Here is a 17,438-nt window from a genome sequence, read left to right as displayed (position 1 = left end):
CCAGCCTTAGCCACTTCTGACTGTAACTGCATGAAAGACCACAAGAATAACATAGCTGAAACCATTATTTCAAGTTCCTACGTTTTGTGGTGATTCCTTAAGGAGAAAGCAGCACTTGAAATATTGAGTAAGATAGAATCTAAGTAACTCTTCCAAGCAGGGCAAATGCTCCTCTCTGCCCTTTGTACTCTGGTCCCAAGTCCAAATTCAGAGACCCTGCTTCTACTCACATCCCCCTCCTTACTAAGTATCTATTGCTAAATGACAAAATACCTCAAAATGTGGTCACTTAAAACTATAGCAATTATTTATTTCCTCTCACAATTTCTACAGCTCAAGAACTTGGAAAGTGGGGCACAGAAGGGACGACCTCTCTTCCACTCTGGGACACAAACTGAATGACTCAAAAGCTGAAGGCTGGCCTCCCCTACACTTATTCTCTCACATCTGTTGGTTGATGTTGGCACTGGATGAGACATTAGCTGGAGTGCTAGCTGGAAAACCTCCAAGAGGTCTCTCCACATGGCCTGGGTTTCCTATGAAGATGATGGCTAAGTTCCAAAGGTAAGTGTCCCAAGAAAAAGTACAAGCTAATTGAAGTTGTGGCCTTTTCCTGATCTAACCTTGATCACTTCTGCCTTACTCACTGGTCAAGGGAATCACTGGTCTCTTCCCACATTCAAGGGAAGAAAACCACAAACTCCACCTATGGGAGGGAAGAGGACAATATCATATTGTAATACATGTGGAAGGGATATTTATGGGGAAAGTCATTTTGGGAAAAAACAATCTTCCATGCCTTCCTTTTTAAAACAGAACAACTGCCTACCAATGGTGTACACCTGTAATCCCAGTACCTCCAGAAGTTGAGGCAGGAAGATCTCAAGTTCAAGGTAGCCCAAAGTAACTTAGTGAGACTCTGTCTCATAATAAAACAAAAAGTTAAAAAGGGCTGGGAACGTAGCTTAGTGGAAAAGTGCTCCTGGGTTCAATCCACAGTACAAAACAAAAAACAAACCCTAAAAACAAACAAAAAAACCACAACTCTCTGTCATCCTGACCTGAGTTCCTAATACTATTCAAGAGATTTGTCAGCAAAGCCCAGACTCAAGACTGGTTTTAATTTTCTAGAGTTTTTAGGACTCCTTCAGGGAAATGAAACAGTCAATCCATACCACCAAGTTTCAAGAAATCAGCATAATGGCAGGAGATAATTGAGTCTTTTCAATATGTAAAACCTTCCACCAAAACCGAGGTGACAGGGCTGGGGAGATAGCTCAGTTGGTAGAGTGCTCGCCTCGAAAGCACAAGGCCCTGGGTTTGATCCCCAGCATCCCCCCCCCCACAAAAAAAACCGAGGTGACTATGGGCAGGTCCCATCAATCCCTACAGGACTTAGTTTATTCTTTGAAGAACTGCCTAAAAGCAGATTCCGTTCTAACACTCTTGATTCCATGCTTGTGCCCTCTTTCTGGCAAAAAGTGTTTCTCAAACAACAAGTAAACACCAAATAACCAACTTCTAATTATAAGCAATCATGGAAAAATCATGTCTAGCTTTAAAATTAAATACAGAGAAGGAAGGAATGTCTACAAACTTTCCCTTCTATCTCCGCCTTGCTTGGTGTGTTACAAAGTACTGCTTAAAAAGTTCAGAACACATAGGTCACACCGCAGATAATGGAGATCTATGTGAATCACTTTCTTGTTCATTATTATATTCTTGTATTATGTACCAGAATCCATAATTTCAGAATGATGGAAGAACTGAAAGAGAGTCAGAAGATACACTAAATAATTCAAGGGTTTACAAAATAAGACCTTATTTACAAAATAAGGAGGGATGGGATGAAGATTATTCATCCTGGAAAAAAAGGGTAGAGGAAATACAATGCCAGTACAGAAAAAAGCACAAAAGTCTGGGACTCAGGCAATCTAGCACCAACAGGCCAGGTAACCTCTTGGGCAAGCTACTTGACCCTCATCTGTAAAGTTCAGGGTTGAGATGGATCATTTCCAAGGTCCTTCATGTCTAGATGATGATGAGAGTTATAATTTCCCCAATCCCTCAAACAGGAAATGAGCTTAACCTATTACGTATGCCACCAAGGTTATAGACATACTACAGTACTTTCTGCAAGGAGAGGACACAGAACCAGGTGGGCTCTGTGGTCTCCTTAATGTGAAGAAATGAGGCAGCAGTGATTTGAGATGGGAGGAACACGTTGGAGGATGCCAGCATCAGAGAGAGAAGACTATATGGTCTGAAAAGCATTTAAAGGACAGAAAAAAAAGCTGAACAACATTATCTGCCAGTGATATTCAAAAGTAAAGACTAAACACATTACAGAAGCAAAGGTTAATCCAAGTAAAGTTTCACCCTTGGGCTCACTCTTCCACGGGGACACTGATCCGACCATCCACAGTCCCTCTCCTCTAAAGTAAGACAAGGGGTCCCTACTTCACACACATTAGCAAGCAGGTAGGAAAGAAGTTTTCTAACAACATATTTCAACATTGGTTCAATTTTTCCTTATGGCTGGGCAAAAACCACCCATAGAAACTTGTGTAAAGGACGCTGGGTGCTTTTTTTCCCCAAACCCACTGAAGCGATCCCACCTCCGCCCAGCCCCGCACCCACGGTCGCCCGGCGGCCGAGTTTCACAACAGCCTCTTCACTCCGCCCTCTCTCCAACAGCTGGAGGCCCGGGATTCCAAAAGCTGAAGCGGAGTTCTGACTTCCCGGTTCACAGGAGACTGAAGCACAGCCGGAGCTTAGGTCGGCCCAGGCAGGTCCAGAGGCAAGCAAGCCCTTCTCGAGGGGGCTCTCAACAGTAACCGGACTTTAGACAACACCAGGAGTTCGCACCCGGCTCCCTTGGAACGTCCCTCCACAGCCGCGGGGCCTTCCTCAGTTCCCTCCCTGGGACGAGCCTTAGAACTGAAGGACGCTGGCGTTCCCAGCCCCCTACTTACCAACTTCCCAGCCTTAAACTTAGCCCTCCCGGGGCGCGGGGAGCGAGCCCAGTGCCCCGGCGCGTTCCAGGCGCTCGCGCAGCTGACGTCCACTTTCGCCTAGCCAGCCCTTCCTGCGGCGCGCCGGAGCCGGACCGCCCGGCGGGAAACGTGGCCCTTCCCTGGGGAGGGCGGGGCCAGGCACCGCTCTCCGCCCCGCCACGAGAGGGCCCGCCCTGGCCCCGCCTTCCTGGGCCCTCCTCCTCTCCCGGACTTTCCAATTACCCGCCTGATCCGAACAACTCATTTTCCTGGGTCCCCAATTTCAGGAGCGAATACAGAAATAACTTACTTTTGGCCCTTCCCTGCTTCCAGTCTCAACTCTCAACGACTTGATACCCGACCTCACCCACACTCAATGCCCCGTCTAGTCCAGACTCCCCCGGTGTCTCCCTCTCCACTGCTCCGGTGTCCAGAGCTTTGTGGAGTTTGGATAAACTGTGGAACCGGTGATATATGGTTTCAAGGGGTGTGCCCCAGGTAAGCAGTGCACCCCAAGCAGGGCGTTCGCCAAACCCAAGGGATTTGGGAGCTACCACCTACCCGCAACTCCAGGGAGGCTTCAGAGTCTAGGCTGGTAAAACAAGAGGGGTTGGTGATACAGGTATTTAAGAACAGGAGCCTGAGTGTCAAAAGGAAGTCAGGGAGGAAACACCTGTGGCCAAAAGCGCTGTGAGAGCCAGTTGTTTCTTTCTTGTTTTTTCTTTTGGGGGTGGGGAATGAAAGTGGTTAGTTCTGGGTGAAAAAGCAGAGACACAGGCTTGCCTGCTGGGACCACCAGACCTAAGGAGGGAAGGAATCAGGCTTTTGTGGTTACCAAAAGTAAGAGATAGCCAAGATGTCTGTCCCTTTGATATTTTAGAGGAAACTGAAGGGGAGGTGGACGAGGGATTCAGAACTCATGCCAACCAAAGGAGGGGAAAGCTCAATAACAAACACCAGTGACTTGAGTCACAAGCAAAGATGAAAAGAGTGGAGAAAAGATGAAGACCAGAGTTTGCAGGGCTTACTTAGAGGTCAGCAGTGGATCCAGAGCAAAGAGAGAATTTCTCTAAAGCCTGAGCACTGGATTCCATGACAGGTCACTCCACTAAAAGCCAGGCACCATAATGAATCATTCTGGAATTTAGAAGTGTCTGGGAGTCCTTGCTCTGTATATTCACCTCTACAACATGCTCCCCGCTCCCTTCCACCAACATCCTCCCCTGTGAAACCCTCTGCAGAGGCCTCAACTCACCACCACCCACCCCTTTCACCCTAAGAAGTAAGGGTGGGGGGGCTGAGAACTACACAGCTGCTCTGTGGGTGACTTTCCAGAGAAGGACTGCCACTGTGTCATCAGGACACACTCCACTGACATCAGACCCTCCCCTATCTACATGTTTCCCCAAGTTGAGCTAGAGCACAAGGCAGCCTGGAACTATTCAGTGTGTGGTTGCGGAGGGACTCTGATCACTAAGTTGTTTCTACACGAAGCCAAGAATAGTGCAGAGTTCTAAAGAAATAAAAAGCAGAACATATCTTAAAGGCCCCTGCATGTAAATAAGAGCTAAAATAAAACTATTAAGGAATCACCAGGCATAGAGGCCTTCACAGCCCAGACCTCTCCCTTGGCCTCTCCATTAACTCTCCTAGCAGCTCCACACAGTATGCATCATAATCTCTATTCTACAGATGAGGAGACTGAGGCTCAGGGTAAGCACCAAGTTGCTGGAGGTCACAGTCCTTAGTGAGGACCAAGGCCAGGTTTTAGACACAGGCATTCCTGCCTCCAAACCTAGCACTTATTCTCTCCCCTCATGCATGCTTAGTGTCACTGTTTTCTGAGATGGCTGTGTGCCCAGCATGACAGGAACACAATGGGATACCAGAGAAATCTCAATTGTAGCAGCTGGAGTCCTGCCCTGAAGAAGTACAATAAGAGAAGAGCTGACACATCAATGAGGCTTGACTATGTGTGGGTATGTGGGTATCTGCGATCTCTGGTTTAGCTGACAGCCTAGACTGTGACAGGAAACTCAAGATCATGCTCATGTGCCAGAAAGAGGCCAACATCTCTGCACTTTCCTTATGAAGAGAATTAAGGGACACAGGGGCCCTACATATCACACTCACTGTCAAAAGTATGAAGGAAAACAATGAAGCTCCCTAAACAGTGTTAAAGTTTGGGAAGCTGATCTGTAGATTAAAAACCTAAAACCACATTCCAGAAGAATGGATGGACATAGTGGGGTGCTGAAAGGTTGGGGAAGACTGGATAGCCCATGTCTCATCAGAAATCTGCCTCTAACCATAATAATTCTCCCATCTAAGGCAGATGGATAGGAAACAAGATGACAAGGGGTGGGGGAGGGTGTGCTATATGTGCATAACTCACCACCAAGCTCTGCAGTCCTTTGTTTAAATTCCAAGGCTATCCCCAAGAAGATAGGGCCTGTGTAGAGAATCAGAATGGGGTAAATTTTTGAATGGAAAAAAGGGGAAACATTTGGTCTCAGAGGCAAGAAGTCAGGAAAATAAGTACTAAAATGACCTGGGAAAAGGAAGCCTTGGCCAAGAGCGGTGGCACAGACCTGAAGTTCTAGGGACTTGGAAGGCTGAGACTGAAGGATCACAAGTTGCCGGTCTCAACAACCCAGAACAATTTTCTTTCTTTTTTTTTTTTCTTTCTCTTTTTGTCTAGTTCTCTTTGGTGGCAGTAGGGTGGGTAGGCAGGAGAGTGTATTGCTCCTTTTAATTCTCTCTTATTCTGTGACCAGATCCTTCTATTCCATTTTCACATAATCCAATCCCATGCCCCGTCAAAACAGAAAAAGGGCTGGGGATGTGTAGCTCAGTGGTAGGGCACATCTGGGTTCAATACCCAGTATCTCCCCCACATACACATGCGCGTGCGCGCGCACACACACACACAGGCCTTGGGCTCTTGATAGAGGTTTCATGAGAAGCTATCATGAAAAGAAGGGCAAAACAAGGAAACAGGTGTTTAGACTCTGCAGATATGCCTGGGATTGGATTATGTGCCAATGTCTCTCCAGGGAGACACAGAAACCCAGTTCATAAAGTCAAAGAAAGGAGAAGAGATTAACACAATAATCAATGAACAAGGTCTGTGAAATCTAACTTACAGTCATCCATCTACAATTCCTTTGAGAATTAAGAAGGATATAGATAAAAACACACACATAACATGTTTAAGTCTATCACTGATCCTTACTATAGGGCCTGACAGCCCATGAGTGGCAGGCCCTGGCATCCTGGTGGCCCTGCAATAAGGTGGATGGTTGTCTTGAGAAAAATGTCTTGTGGGGGAGTTGGGTAAAGGGCAGAGTTATTGCTCTGACAGGGAAGAGGAATTCTGGTTTACTCTAAGGAGGAAATGTCTTACCAGAAGGACTGTCAGACAGGACATACCTCCCTGGAGGTATGCAGCAGGACCAAGCTGCCCTTGTCAGATCAGATGTTGTAAAAGCAGCTCTACACTGCACAGGCAATTTCAATGTATGCCACTTGGCCCTCAGGCAAGCCCTTCCTGCTTAAGGGCTTTTGTAGTTTCTCCTCAAACTCGGGAAAATAATAGCCACTCTGTCTTCATCACAACAAAGTAGTGAGGGAATACTGACACAACAGCTTGAACTCTTCACATGATATCAGCACTATACAAATACAATACTCTTTAGTACTTCAAGTGGTTGGAGGTGCTCACAAGTGTGACAGGACAGTAGCAACTCCAAGGTAGGAAGATGAGAACCCTTCTCACACAGCATGGACCCCAGAGACAGTTGAGGAAGCATCCTGGGCTCACAAAGCACAGAAGGATCACTGCAATCCCCTCTGCCTAAGCAAAGACTGGCACCAGGTATTTGCTGTGTGAGGCTGGTGAAGGTGACATACCCACCCACACAGTAGAGGCTGTGTTCCAGGCATCACACCAGAAGAAGAACACCTCAGGGTCAGTGATCCCTGCACTTATGCCTGCCTGCCCAGCCCTCAGGCCAGTGGGAGAAGGTAGGGATTCCTATGGCAAGGAAGGATGGAAGAAGTGGGGAGAAAAAAAAAAAAAAAGAAATTCAACAAGGAAAGTAAAGCATAAATACTGGATTTTCAGTTATTATCGCCAGTCCCCACTGAATGTGAGGCCCAAAGAAATTCCAGAAGAAAACTACCTGGCCCAGACCAGCACATTGTCCCAGACCACCATACTCTACTGTCTCAAAATTCCTGACACCAGGAGCCACCTCTCCTTTCCACTATTTGTTGTCACTAAGAAAAAGCAGTCATCTTGGTATAAGAACTGAGTTTAAGGAAGGTGTGGGCAAGCAGTAATAGGACTACCATGAGCAGGTCTGCTTTAAGTGAGACAATTTGCAGAAATACACATGGCTAAGAGATGTCAGTCTGAAAAAACTGTCATCAAGAGTAGAAGACTAGGAATATGGCATAAGAAGGAAAGAACCACATTCACTCCAAGAAATGGAGCTCTATCTCCCAACCAGACACTTGGCCCTTGAGACTTCCCTGTTCCCCTCTTTAATCTGCCACCCCCGAAAGAGGTACACTACCAAAATGAATGGAGAATCATTAGAGCCCATACAGTGGCTGACATACTCCCTCAAATTTAAGTTCTCCTTAATCCATTCACCTTTCCTACAATATGACAATACCAGCAGCAAGATGAGGCAAATTCAGGGCAGGCTTTTAATTAAGAGCATCTTCTAAGGCTTTTGCCAGTAAGCTAATTCAATATAAGAAAGAACTCCTAATTCAGAGCTTTTCTCAATGTAGAAACAGGTATGTCAAGTAATGCCAATGTTATTATTTTATATGTGCATGGCCTTGGTACTTGTCAAAATGCATCATTGTTTCATTTGCTCCTAGTAAAACTTGGGAGGTACCTATAATTATAGTTATCAACATTTTTCAAGTGAAGAAAACAACAGCAGCAGAGATTAATCAATACATGTAGGATTGCATGTTGACTCAGAAAGTCAAGAGCTAGAACACAAAACCTACTGGTTCCCAAACTTGGGTTTCTTTATTTTTTCCAAGAGATATCATGGCCCAAATTCCCTTATAGGGGAAGGAAGAGGAAACAATTTATCTTTCCTACTCCTAACCCCCTCCTCATTGTCCTATGAAGGGGTAATTGGGGATTTAACCCTGGTGAAATTTACCACTGAGCTACAACCTCAGCCCTTTTTAAATTTATTTTGAGACAGGGTCTCACAAAGTTACGTAGGGCCTCGCTAAATTGCTGAGGCTGACCTTGAACTTGCAATCCTCCTACAAGCCTCCCAAATGGCTGGGATTACAGGTATGCACCACTGCACCTGGTTGCCTTATTTAGTTAGCTCCCCAAAAAGAGCAACCTGCCTCTGCCTGGGTAATCCATTTCAGAGTCTTAGTCCAAACCTACTTGAAATCCTATTATCTCACTGGTAGAAAGACCTTAAAAGGTAATTTAATCCAACATCCCTTCAGAAGCCTGAATTCTTTTCATGTTCTTCTTGGTCTAACTTCACTGGCCCTAACTCATAATCGTTAATTATTCACAATACTCTCTTTACCAAGTATCCCTCTGGTCTCAGGAAGGAAAGGATGGCTACAAGTGTGCACGTGGGGGGCATAAAGGAGAGGTGAAGTTTAGGACAAGGGTTCTCACCAGGGCACAGGTGGTGCCCTGACTTCCTGAATGATACCAATCCAGTGTTTCCCATTCAAACATTTCTACACAGGAGCACAAAAGCACTAAGTGGAATTATGAGCCAGGAACCTTACCTTTCTTCTCTCAGTTGCTTCTCTGGAGATCATGAAATCCCCATCCAACACTCCATTTTCCAAACTGGGAATCCAAATCAGATCCACCAAAGTGCAGCTTTTTCCTCTTATCCAGTTCCAAAGTCCATGGCTGAATGAACTCTGAGGAGGAGGAGTCTGGGGGGAAGGGGTGTGTCCAAGCCCCTCCCCCCCACACTGCAGACTTCAAAGTCCCTCCCAGGGGTCTATTACATCCCTTCATTCAGCTGGTTTACTAAGCTCAGAGGGTAGTGATGGGCAGAATCCAGGTACTATCCCATCTTCTGTTCAGGCAGGGGAAGTCATCCACCCTGAGGACTGGTCCGTCTGTCTTCTGCTGGGATTCGTGAGAAGAAACAGGCCTTAGAACCCGCATGGCCCAGAAGGCTGATTTCTGTATTAACCTGCGGAACATTTACACATTAAGACATTCCCTAATCTTGTACACACAGCAGAATAGATTCCTAAGAGTTTCTAGTTCCTCCTCCATATCTAAATTATATTCCTTTACTATGCTCTATCATTAAAAACCTTCCTTAAATACTCTACAAGTTTATACAAAGCTTTTATTTTTGTTTTGTTTTGTTTTGTTGCTTTTTGTCATGGGGACTGAACTCAGGGCCTTGCGCATTCAGTGCTCCAACACTGAGTCACATCCCCAGCCCTAAAAAGTACCTTAGTACCTACTTTATTCGCATACTGTACCCCAAAACAGTTACCTCATCAATATGGGACACATAGATGTGGCTCAGGATAAGAGTCATACCTATTCTTTGTACAGAAAAGTAACCAAAAGTACTGAGTGGGGGAAGTACTGTCTTCTAAGAAACACAGAAAAGAACGTCCTCCAGTCATCCAAGGCACCACATACTAATCGGATCTCTAAAGCTTCTTAGGGTGTTCAGTGTTTTAATCCGCCAGCTCTCTGCAACTGAACTAAATCCATTCCATACCGAGATATAGGTACCTTCTACATGCATTCCTTGCTCTCTTTTCTTCAACCCTCACCTCCCCCTCTGCTCTCAAAACTGTGCCAGGGATGTAATTCCTAATCTCCATCAAACTCCTTCACAGGGCCACTCCCGAAAGCACTCTCCTGGAATGTTTTAGGCCTGACTCCAGTCTTGTAGTAGCACTAACGTTCCAGGAACCCACCCTTATGGCCCCCTCCTAAGTTTATTCCTAAACACACACACACACACACCACCCTTCCTTCCTTCCTTCCTGTAGGGGCGTGGCGTCCACATGACCTCCCCTCCCCCACCAAGAATTTAACTCCTCCCACCCTTCTCTTCCGAACCCCAAGCTCAGTGTTCACGGGGCATGGGGGTGACACTGCAACCCTCTCTATACTCCGAACCCTACTGATCCGCCGCAAGGAGGACCCTCTCGCTAGCGCGCTGAGTCGTTACCTGGATCCCGCCCACCCTGTGCCAGCCGGGTGCCACAGCCCGCCCGGGGTCGAAGTCCGGGCCCTGGGCCTGGTCCCCACCGCGCGCCCAGGCCCCACCCCCTCGACCCCCACCGGCCGGCCCTCCCCTCGCGCTCCCTTCCCCCTCCCACCATCCACCGCAGCCACTTCCGCCCATCCTCCGGAAGTGGGCCCGCTGCAACCGCTGCCTTCCTATGGCCCGCCTATTCTACTCCACCCCACCCCCGCCCATCACCACCGCCGCTACGGGAGTACGGGACGTGGGTCTGCTGTGCTGGAGGTTGTTCTACAGTCACTGTTCACAGGATTGAAGACGAGGTTTGGGTAGAGCCAGGTCTGGGTGAGAACGAAGCTGGGGGCTCAGGGTAGTAGTCGTACAGGAGGGGGCGGCGGGGCAGAGACTGTGGCCGAGAGTGGGAGCGTCACGCCGAGCCGGTCGGGACTAAGAGCGCTTGCGTCGTGGTGCCTCAGCCTGTCGCGTGCGTTGAGGCTCAGGCTGCCTAGTGGGCGGGACTTGGGCGGGAAAGGGATGCGAAGTGCACGGAAGTGGGGGCGGAGCTTCTGCAGTGTAACCCTGCCCCTATTCCACCAGCCTGGCTATGACTAGCTTGACCTGGCTTCTAACGCCTGGGGCAGCTTCGCTTTCTGAATGCGGGTCCTCCTAGCTGGTTCTTTATTTACCTGTTCCTATGCTGAAAGCTCTGTGTAGCAATACCCGAGGAAAGTTGTTTTGTTTATCGCTTTTCCTCGCTTCATCTCTGCATTAGGCAGGATCTTCCTCTTCTAGAACGAGAAAGGGTGTGGCTACTTAGCAGGAAAAAAAAACCAGAAAGCCCCTCTCTCATAGCCCTTCACTGTACACTCACTGTACCGAGCTCTTTACAAGTAGTGACTAAATACCCACAGATCAGGACTCCAAATACTGTCACCAGAGCGAGAGTTATGCCCACGGTTACAGGACAGTAGATACTGTACTTGAACTTCGCAGTCTGGATTGCTGACCTCCTCTGTAACACTATACACAACACTGCAATCATCCAGTTCCGCCTGTTCCTTAAGTATGTTCCTTCAAATACTGGATTTACACCTTCCAAAATTGCCCTATTGCTTTTTTTCCCCCCTTGATTTCAAGATGAATCCAAGGACAGCCACTAATACTTTTTGGAGCTCATGTGCCAATAACATGCCCTTGAGTCTTGCCAGGATTGTGGATGTATTTTCAGCCTCTATTTTTCCCACTTTTTGAAAACTGAAACAGAAGGTAGGCTCCCGGCTTCTGCGTATTTTCTGTCCATGTGATTTCTCTAGATCAGGAAGTTACTAACTTGAAACCGTTCCATGCTGGAAATTTAATAGTAGCTGGGCCCAGAGTCCTGAAATGAATTTTGTATTTGGAAAGATGTCATCATAATTTTAGGAACATTATTTTTAAAAATATATATTGCTTTTACACTCAAGTATAACAAGTCCACAAATAAGTTTCTTTTCTATCCTGAATTCCAAACCTACGTAAATCAGCCATCTTTCCTGTCTGAATTAATGACAGCTCTATTTACTCAAAACCCAAAAGGTCATCCTCCTATTGTCTTACTTCCAATCTGACTGAAAATTCTATTGGCCTTACCTTCAAGTTATGTCTAGGATTCAACAGTGTCTCCACAGCTATCTTCATCCTTCACCTGGACAATCAGGTGTCTTTGCCCTACCTCAGCCAAGTTTCCACACAGCAGCCAGTGGTATCCTGGTATATCTCTGCTCAAAATCACAATAAGAGATCCCCATTTCACTTGATATAAAAAGCCAAAGTTCTTACAGTATCTTATAGAGATCATTATCAGTGGCCTGCTTACCTCTCTGATAGGCTTACTCCCTACCACTTATTCTGTCTCAACCACACGGCCCTCAGTTCTGTTCTTTGAGCCTACCTCAGGGCCTTTGTACTGGCTATCCTCTCTATGAAGCTCTTCTTGATATTCATGGTTAATCACTACCTCAACCCTTGATGTTTTTCTCAAACTATCTCCATGAGACCTTCCCTAACCAACTTATATGTAAACCTGCCTCTTCCCCACAGCACTGCCAGTTACCCTTACCCTGTTCTATTTTTTCTTTAGCACTTATGGCCTCCTAGCATACTTGTGTTAACTATTTATTGTTTGTCTCACCCTTACTGGAATTTAAATTCCATGAGGGGAAGCATATTTGTTTGATTCCCAGCTATATTTTGCTCATGATTTTTATTCATCATATCATACTTCATGTTTCTAAGTATTTTCATAATTATAAACATCATTTTTATCTTAACTGCACTTTTCACTTAGATTCTTGTATACCTGTTATAATAAATCAAATTACATGGAGTTGTGTGAAGAAAAATTATCTCCTCTTCCCCTCTAATCCCACCCTACTAAAGGGAACCACAGTTTTCAATTTAATGGATATCCTTTCAAATATTTATGCATCCACATATACATACATAACTGATAGCAGTCCAAAGACAGGAATATCTGCATTGTGGCTTTATTTTCTGGACCTCAGGTCAATTTATATTCTAAGTCTCATTCCCTTTGGTGCTAGAAAAACTAAATCTAGTTAACTCAAAGGAAATGTTAATACTTAATGATTTGTATATCCTTTCAAATATTTATGCATCCACATATACATACATAACTGATAGCAGTCCAAAGACAGGAATATCTGCATTGTGGCTTTATTTTCTGGACCTCAGGTCAATTTATATTCTAAGTCTCATTCCCTTTGGTGCTAGAAAAACTAAATCTAGTTAACTCAAAGGAAATGTTAATACTTAATGATTTGTTTATTTACTGGTTAGTGATCTGTTACAGTTTTGTTTCAGTCTATTCAAATTTTACTATTGCCCTTTCTCTCCTTTTCACCTTCACATAATTGCTAGTTTTTTTAAAAAAAAATTATAACAAATGAAATGTACATTGAGGAAAAGTAGTGAACCATAAACAAAATGGGGAAAAAAACCATTAGTAAACACAGCAACCAGAAATAATCAAACCTTCCCATTTGTTCTGTTCATGTAAATGCATATTTGGGATCATACTGCAACTGACTTGTATAGCTTAATATATGGTGAACATTTTTCCATTTTGCATGCCATTCTACAGCATTTTTAATGACTCTGATTTCTCATTATACAGATGTACCATCTTTCTCCCCCCTCTTTTTGTACATTTGGGTTATTTCAACTTCTTACTTTTATATTATTACTTGTAGCTAAGTCTCTGTGCACATCCTTAATTACTTCCTCAAGATAAAGTCCTGGATCTGATGTCAAAGGGTGTGTTTATTGTTGAAAGCTTTTGGTGCATGTTAGCAGAAAGACCTACAGTGATGCATGTTATCACTGCTTTGATAACTAGCTTCTCCACATCCTGCCAGCTCTATCTTACCCTTTTTTTTAAAATGTCTTTGCTAATCTGATAGAAAAATGTCCTGATGTACTCACAAAAAAAAAAAAAAAAAAAAAAAGTAGCTTTCTACTTTAGGTAACACTAACTTGTTAGTGTGTTAGGTAACACTAACTAACTTATCTTTGTTTGCAGTGTCCTTAAGAGAAAGCCTTTGTCCTTTAAGATAATAGGTGTCTAGATTTTTCTGCCCAGATTTGCTCCCACTATTCCCTTAATTTGCTGAGGTTTTTGAGCATCCAGGGACATGATGTTTTATTGTCCCCCTTTGCTTTAGAGAAGATAGAAGTCAGTACTATCTGGCTTTGCTGCACATGCTCTGCCTTTAGGATAAACTCCTAGGTGTAAGCTAGAGATTTGTGTATCACTTATTTTACCTGAAGGTCTTTTCGGCAGAGTCTCCAAGGGCAGGACCTCCTAGACTGTCATTTAGATTGGGTGGCCAAAAGGGATTAAATATCTGGAAAATATGGCTAACAGGCTGTTTACACCAGGTGGGTTCCTCCTTCCTGTGTTTGCTTCATGTTTCTGTCAAAAGCAACAGGAAAATGACTCCCACCTTTCTTCTGCTTTCCAAAATCTAGCTCAAGGACACCTAATTAGCTGAATCTAATTGCAAAGGAACCAAATTTCCTACCTCTCCAACTAGAAAGAAGTTAATCTAAGGGGCTCATCCAAATGGCCTACCAAATTAACGTACTGGGGACTTTCCATTCCGGTTTGTTATCTGTTCTGATACCTTTTTCAGTCTATGTAGCTAAGAGTGAGTACTAAGAGTCTTTCTGCATTGACCTTATCATTTTAAAAATATTTTCTTGGCCATTTTCACACATATTTTTTTCATACATGTATTTTTCAGATTATACTGGTTTAGAAACTAGGTACTCTAGTAATTTCCTAGACTTCTCCTTACCCTGGGAGGTATTCTTTGTACAGGTTTTAGTCTGAAATCTGAAAGTACAGACGTCAGCATGTACATTTGCTATTTGTTCTTTTGTTCTGGAACATCTTTTAAAATTCATACCCATAAGGAAACAGCCACATTCATTTCGTCCTTTTATCCTATTGTGCTTCTTTGCTGCTTCTGACGTACTCAGCTATTCTTTTCTCCTTCCAACACTATTCTCCCCTGACTTGCATACCATCACACTCTCCTCAGTTTCCTCTAACTCTCTGACTGCTCCTTCTCTTGCTCCTAATGAGCTTCTCCCTCTTTTCCTATGCCTGACATTTAAATGCTGGGACTTCCTGGACTCTTTCTGGGTACTTAGTTCTTGTTTTCTACTTTCTTTTCAGGTGATCCCACAGAAGTCATCTGGCTTCCATTGTCAACTTTGTGCCCAATACACCCAGATACATATTCCCCAGATCATTTTCTTCTGTCCTCAAGGCCCACAGATCTACCTGCCTGCTGGACATCTCGACTTAGTTTCCTCACAGATCCCCTTAAACCTCTAATTCAGGTGTCCAAAGCTAAACTCATAAATACTCCATCCGTGTCCTCTCCCAGCATTCCCATTCTTAGCAAGTAGATTAGTTATACAGCCAGTTGCTATGCCAGGAACCCAGATGTTTTCCATGAACTTCCCATATTCAGTCAATCACAAACTGCCATGAAGTTCATCTCCCAATTATTCCATGACTATAATCCTCTCTGTCTCTTCTCAAGCTAGGCTAGTTCTGGCATTTCATGCCCAGATCCTAGAAATTGGGTGTCAAAAGACCCAAGCTTTGCTGACCAGGTCCTTCCTGAGATTTGTTGAATTGATAGAAAGTTTCTCAGGTGACAAACCTCAAGTAAAAGTGACAGCAGTATGAGCCTTTCTTTATGAAGGGCAACTGAGCCAACCGTGAAATTCTTGGGTCCTGTCTACCTTAGGATTTATTGGCCTTGATCCAACCTTCTGACCTTCTAACACTAGTTGATACTGAGGAGAAATCTGAAGTCAAGTTGATCTTGTTTTTCTCCCCTTAGGAGAACCTTGAATTTTCCAGTTTGAATGACCATGTAGGTTTACCCTTATCTTTGAAGTTCAATAAACTATACCAGAATGGCTTAGTTATTTGTTTTTCCTGGATTCATTATTCCCTTTAAATCCAAAGATTCTAGTTTTATTTGTTTTTTACTCCAGTTCTGCCACTCACTGAAATATTTTCTTTGTTATTAGAATTCTCTGTACCTCAGTTTTCTTTTGAATGCAGTAAAGATCATGATAGCCCTTAACCTAATTTAATTATTGTGAGCCTTAAATGAAATAATGCATGTGAAGTACTTAAAACTATGCCTAGAATATATAATAAATGCTCATAAATGTTGGTTATGGTTCTCATTATTCAGAAGTTTCCATTTATTAACTCTGAATTTTTTGTTTTGTTTTTCTATTCTCTTTGGGAACATCACTTATACATATGTTGGGTTATTTGCCATCTTCCACCTCTCTCATTTTTATGTCTTTGTTTCTTTTCCAGTTTGGGGGTTTTGTGAGTAGTGTTTCAGTTATGCTTGTTCTATTTTTTATATTTCTGTTTCCAAGGAAACATAATTAATATAATTATCTTGTATTAATTAATATAATTCAGTTCTCTCCTTAAATTCAAATTAAAACTCTTTAACATTGTCTACCTTTTATTTTTTCCACTTAGTAGAATTTAGTGGTTTTTAGTATATTCCTAGAGTTGTACAGCCATCACCATAATTCCAGAATATTTTCATCACCCACAAAAAGATACCATATCTATTAGCAGTCACTCTGTACTCCTCCCTGCCCTGTCCCCTGGCAACTACTGATTTACTTTCTGTCTTTATCATTTGATCTGTTCTGGACATTTTGTATGAATTGAACTGCATATGTCTGATTTCTTGTGTTTGCATAATTTTCAAGATTCATCCATGTTACAGTGTGAATCAGCACCTCTTTCTGTGATTCAATAACATTCCACTATGTGTGTATGCCACATTTTTTTAACCCATTCATCCATTGATGGGCAGGTGAGATTTTCTCTGCTATGCATTTGTTTTTGCCAATGGGATAGCCCTAATTGAAGTGAATAAGGAAACAGTTTCCATGTGGAAGACTACACAGTCCCCCAGATGAAGGATGAGGCATTTAGGGGAATTTGTGTTTACTGGAGGGCAGCAAGTAGAGCCAATGCCATTCTACATTTGGGGAAATCACAATTTTAAATGATCTTTTATTTCTATAAGCACACAAATCATTATCAGACTATGTATCCTTCTGTGTATCAGGAGGAGACAGTCCTGACCTTGAGCATGTTCTGAATTCTTATTCACTCTCTCTTTTGACCTGGTCAGTTATTTTTTCCTGAGATTCCTGCCTTCATGTCTGTCTTCATGTGTAATTCATTAGTCATTGCACCATTTTCAAAAAATCAAATTCCTTTAGCAATTCCAGGTGGAAATGATGGAATTTTCTGGAACACTAAAGACAAATTTTCCTTTTGATTTCTTAAAAAAATATATATTTTTTTTCTTTTTGGCCAGGAACTGCTGTGCTCTGTAAATACAGGACTGAAGAAGATGTGACAAGCTCAGATATCACCATAGCTAAGGTATCAAAGTGAAGACCATAGATGCTGTGAATCTATATAAAACCCAGAATATTAAGCTGCAACATGGGGGCAGTGGAAAATACTTGGAAATTTCAGTTCAATCATGAGATGAAAGGTATATAAGTACACTGAAAACTCAAAGTGCTTTCTTAGTTTATTTCACAATAAAGGATGCATTTACTGTTT

At 43.5% G+C, this 17,438-nt stretch overlaps 1 protein-coding gene and 1 long non-coding RNA gene across 7 annotated transcripts in view; one reads left to right on the top strand and one right to left on the bottom strand.

Moving 5' to 3' along the window:
• The window catches only part of LOC124987121 (alpha-1,3-mannosyl-glycoprotein 2-beta-N-acetylglucosaminyltransferase), a 25,638-nt gene extending 14,895 nt beyond the window's left edge, over positions 1 to 10,743 (bottom strand). The window contains exons 1-3 of one of the 5 annotated variants that reach the window (XM_047556110.1): positions 10,223 to 10,334; positions 8,793 to 9,214; positions 5,392 to 5,448 (exon numbers count right to left, since the gene is read on the bottom strand). The gene's annotated coding sequence lies outside the window, so the exon portion shown is untranslated. Of the gene's footprint in view, positions 1 to 2,975; positions 3,131 to 5,391; positions 5,449 to 8,792; positions 9,215 to 9,576; positions 10,026 to 10,222; positions 10,335 to 10,620 lie in introns of those variants that run through there. The other 4 variants (XM_047556109.1, XM_047556107.1, XM_047556108.1 and 1 more) reach the window with 4 other exon arrangements.
• LOC124987123 (uncharacterized) lies at positions 10,421 to 17,438 on the top strand. Of its 2 annotated transcripts, none has more exons than XR_007109141.1 (2): positions 10,421 to 10,576; positions 17,185 to 17,438. It is a non-coding gene; the product is annotated as an uncharacterized LOC124987123 (long non-coding RNA). The 2 variants fall into 2 exon arrangements; XR_007109142.1 differs by having other exon boundaries at positions 10,421 to 10,582.

This window comes from Sciurus carolinensis, chromosome 6 (assembly GCF_902686445.1).
Source record: "Sciurus carolinensis chromosome 6, mSciCar1.2, whole genome shotgun sequence".
Lineage (NCBI taxonomy): Eukaryota > Metazoa > Chordata > Mammalia > Rodentia > Sciuridae > Sciurus > Sciurus carolinensis.
This window is presented reverse-complemented; position numbering and strand designations above follow the sequence as displayed.